Source organism: Nicotiana attenuata, chromosome 7, assembly GCF_001879085.1.
Source record: "Nicotiana attenuata strain UT chromosome 7, NIATTr2, whole genome shotgun sequence".
Taxonomy (NCBI): Eukaryota; Viridiplantae; Streptophyta; class Magnoliopsida; order Solanales; family Solanaceae; genus Nicotiana; species Nicotiana attenuata.
Window position 1 is genome coordinate 111,161,067 of NC_031995.1, and position 5,393 is coordinate 111,166,459.

The window sequence follows — 5,393 nt, forward strand, 5'->3', positions numbered from 1 at the left end:
CCTTAAATTGATTGAAGATTGCCTCCTTGAGAGCGAATGGGAATTCACTCCAAGTCGCATAAGGACCATCATAAAGCTTTCTGGTGGGTGATGATCCTTGTAGTAACATTACTAGGGATGAACCTGCAATTTTATTAAAAAAAACACATTAATATCTTAGTAAAACTGTACTAAACAAAAAAAGTTAAAATAACAAATAACTCTTACCCGTCACCCTCAGGGACTATGATGATCCTGCCATATTCATCATAATGCACCTCCTCGTCATTAGCAACATCATTGTCCGAAGCATGTACATCGGAGGCATGTGTGGAAGGTGTAGGGGGGTCAGAGCTAGTATCTCGCAGGCGAAGGCCTGCAATAGATGGAGTCCCAGATGAAGATGGCTGCGAGCCCTGTGAGTGCGACACAGCTGTATGGGCCGCAAGTGGATGAGACACAGATAGCTGTGACCCGAGTGGCTGTGACACGGATGGTTGTGATCCATGTGGATGTGACATGGATTGATGCGATTCATGAGTTGCTGATGGATGCGATCTATGTGGATGTGAGACAGGTGGACTGTATGTAGGTCGTACAGTCCTATGGCCCTGTGAAGAAAGACCTGGCGTCTGCACGAAGGTGTAGGGCTGGACATGCGCTGGCAGCTCAGAATATCCCTGGGGTGGAGGCAAAGACATAGGCATAGGCATAGGCATCTCTGAAGAGGGTGGAAAAGATTGAGTAGTACCTTCTACCCTCCTCTTTTGTTTCCTAGGCTTTTCTCTACCCCGAGAACCAGTAGGATCACCGTTACCTCGACCCTTGCCTGACATCTGCATGACATAATACAAAGTTAGATTGAAACATATAAAGAAACTAGCTATAACATGAGTTATTAAAGAAACCAACTTTTTAAAGCTGATCGACGTATAGTTCCACGTCCAAGAATTCTTCTTCCTCACTAGTTTGAGCTTCATCAGTTGATTCTTCTTCCTCATTTTCTATAATTCTTACTTCATCCATATCAACTTCTTCCAATATGTGTTCAGGATGTTCCAAATCATTTTCTAAAACTTCGTCCACTATTTGGTGAACACTGGAGATATCGTTTTGATATGCAACATCTAACACATTCTCGACTTCTACCCTACCCACAGGCTTAGTTTTTATTACAATCCACCAATCAGCCTTATTCCGCCGCAATGGATAAGGAGCATAATACACTTGCCTAACATTATGTGCAATTATGAAAGGATCATAGCGATCATACTCCCTCGTATGATTAACCTCAATTATGTTGTAATGATTGTGTACTCTTGTACCTCTTGTTGGATGTGGGTCAAACCACTTGCATCTAAAGAGTATCAATTTCTTATTTGGCCAACCTGTATATTCTAGCTCTGTTATTTCTTTGAGTACACCATAATAATCAATATCTCCATCTTGGTTGTCATCACTACCTTGAACCCACACCCCACCGTTGTTGCTATTTTTATTTTTAGAGCAATCCTCTGTATGAAACTTATAACCATTCACAACGTACTTAGACATGGTTGTGACCTCAACCCCAGGTCCCCAAGATACATCTTTCAAAAATTGATTTACACCATTATTTGGATTATTTACCTACAAATTGTTAAATAAATTCATAAGTTAGCATAACTTCCAAACATTGTTTACCTACATAGAATATTTTAAGGAGAAACTTACAAATTGTTTGAACCACGTATCAAATCTCGTATATACAGCATCATGGCCAAATTGACCCACAAAGTGACTGTGACACATCAAATATTTTTAGTAGTTGCATTGAGATGTAATCACAGTAATTTTTAGATTTTGATAACTACTAAATCAATACTTACTTGAGATATGGTACAACTTCAGGACAATTTAGCAACACGTGAAGTGTAGCTAACTTGTACTCCATATCACTCAAACTTCTCTTTGTAACATCCTTAGAACATCGACCTGGTTGATTGAATATGGACATAGGCGGATATAATGGATCATTCCTAAGGTCGACCGTGTGCCTGTTGGGCCTATTCCTAGCACATGCCACATTACTCTCAAAATAATAAGAACAAAAATGGGCAGTTTCCTTCGCAAGATAAGCTTCGCATATAGATCCTTCAATCCTATTCCTCTGCTTAACAAATTGTTTGCATTTGCCAATTGTCCTACATAATTTCAGGTTAGCGAAGAAAATTTGTTTAAATTAAAACAGAAAATTACATCAAACCTAAAATATTACCTCTCAAAGGGATACATCCATCTGCATTGAACAGGCCCTCCAAGTCGTGCCTCGTGTACAAGGTGGATTGGAAGGTGTTCCATCAAATCAAAAAACCAACATGGAAATATCTTTTCCATCTTAGTAGAAGTTACACGAATGTTTGATCCATCCGTTGTAGGTTTTCTTCCCTTAATGTGGAAGAACACAAGTCTTTGAAAAACAAACTAATCTCTGTGATGGGTTTCCAGATTCATTCAGGCAAACCAGAAAATGCAATAGGCACTAAGGTCACCATGAAAACATGACAATCGTGACTTTTCAAATGGCTCAACTTCCCTACCTCCATATCAACTTTTTCTCCAAAATTCGACGCATAACCCTCAGGCATCTTCAACTTCGTTACCCAATCACAAATCTGCCGTCTTTCCTCCAAAGTGAATGTGTAACTTGCTTTGGGCTTGAACACCTTACCATTGTTTGCTGTCTGCAAGTATAATTCAGGCCGCCTGCAATATTCTTGTAAGTCCATTTTAGCCTTCGCATTATCCTTTGTCTTACCTTTAACATCCATCACTGTGTTGAACAAATTGTCAAAATAGTTCTTCTCAATATGCATGACATCAAGGTTGTGACGGAGAAGATTATCCTTCCAATACGGCAACTCCCAAAATATACTCTGTTTCGTCCAATTATGAGTAACACCGTATCCGGGAAATTTATAAGGTGGAACTTCAGTAACTTTACTGAAGTTCTGGACCCTCTCCCAAATTTCCTCACCTGAAAGTATCAGAGGTGGGAAATCACATTCGAATTTATTCCTTTTAAATGCATTTTTCATCCTTCTAAACTCATGATCAGGAGGCAAGAATTGACGATGACAATCAAACCATGATTGCTTTCGGCCATATTTCAAAGTGAACGCTTTACTATTTTCCATGCAGTAAGGACAAGCTAGCTTACCAGCAGTCATCCACCCAGACAACATTCCATACGCAGGAAAATCATTAATTGTCCACATTAAATTAGCACGCAAAATGAAATTCTGCTTGGTTGATATGTCATATGTTTCAACACCATCGTACCACAATTGTTTTAGCTCATCAATCAAAGGTTGAAAATATACATCAATCAAACTTTTCGGATTACGTGGACCGGGGATAATACAATTTAAGAATATGTATGGACTAGTCATGCACAACTCGGGTGGTAGATTATAAGGTGTAAGAAAGACAGGCCAACATGAATACGGTGTGGCAGATACAGAAAAAGGCGTGAAGCCATCAACACACAGACCTAATCGAACATTCCTTGGTTCACTAGCAAAATCTGGATATGTCCTATCAAAGTGCTTCCAAGCTTCTCCATCTGAAGGATGACACATAACACCAGGTGGTCTTCTATTTTCAAAGTGCCATCTCATATGAGGAGCAGAACTCATCGACGCATATAACCTCTTTAACCTAGGTATAAGAGGTAAATAATGCATCGACTTGATAGCGACCATATTCCCACTAGAAAGCCTCTTGAAACGAGGCTTTCCGCAAAATTTACAACTGTCCAAACCTGCATCATCTTTATAATATCACATGCAACCATCTTCACAACAATCAATTCTCAATGACGAAAGTCCTAACTTAGAAACTAATCTCTTTGCCTTGTAGAAATCAGCAGGTAATTCGATATCAGGGCCAACTAGTTCACGCATAAGGTCAATGAAGGAGTCCATGGCTCCTTGAGAAATATTCCAATCAGATTTCATGCTTAGTAATCTAACTGCAACAGACAACTCAGAGTGCGAACTTCCGTTACGTAGTGGACGACTAGCTTCCTCTAAAGCTTCATAAAAACGTTTTGCGTCATCATTAGGAGTTTGTTGAACATTTTCGTTGGACACAAACCCAAAGTGCATCCCAAAAGCATCCGCAACCATATCATGAATTCTAGAATCACGATTTGTATTCTCCACCGACCTACTACTTTCACCCACAACCATGTTATGAAATATCCCATGGCTACCATCGATCTCTCCATGACAAGTCCACACAAAGTAATTCGCTATAAACCCCTTACTATAAAGATGAACCTTAACTTCCTCCGGTTTTTCAAACTTCATACAGTCGCACCTAACACAAGGGCACCTAATTACTCCTTCATTTATGTATGGCGAAAGTGACATTGTGTGTCTAATAAATTCATCAACCCCTTCTACAAAAACCTCCCGCAATCCCCGCCGATTAGGATAATTTCTATTGTACATCCAAGTACGATGTTCCATCTATATAAATAAAGCAAGAACAAATTAATTTAGATATAATGTATTCTTATTTAGGACAATGTATTTACAAGTACTCTTATTTAGGTATTGCTAATGTATGAATTGTTTCTTTTCACAATTTAACTCAATATAAATTAATACAAGAACTAAAAGATCATAATTTCTACCTTAATTTCATAAATCTAATGTAGTTCAAACCAAAAACACTAATACTAAATAAACAAAAATTCTGAAAAATTACATAAAATTATATAGCAAAAATTAAAAATTAAAAAGCTAAGAAGGTAGATTACTAACCTTGGTAGATTAAAAGGAGGATTAAAACAGTGGTGGAAAGGGGCGGGAGACAGCAGCTCCGGCGATAGTGGTAGCGGCGGCTCCGGCGACACTGGTAGCGGCGATAGTGGTAGCGGCGACAGTGGTAGCAGTGGTAGCAGCTCCGGCGACAGTGGCAAGGGGTGGGGGGATTGATTTGTGTAAGGGAATATGTGGAGAGAGAGTTTGGGAAATTTTTTGGTAAGAATAACATTTTGGTAGGGCAACCCGATTTTGACTCTAGATTAAAACATAGCGACTAACTTTGGTCGCTATTCTTGGTAGCAAATAGGTATTGATTAATTTGACCAATATAGCGACAAAACTTGGTCGCTATTTTTTGACCGTTTGACCAAAATGGCGACCAAAGTTGGTCGCCATATATAAAGCAAAAATAAATTATTTTAAGTTTAATATAAAAATAAATTTAGGATTTTAATTCATTTTAAACTAAGTGTGTGTGTGTACATATATATATACAAGGAAAATTAAAAAAATATTTTATTAAATGGTACCAGTCTTGAAGATCGTAGAGAAAGGAACAGGTTGATAACAGATACAAGGAAATAACAGCCCGGATGTACT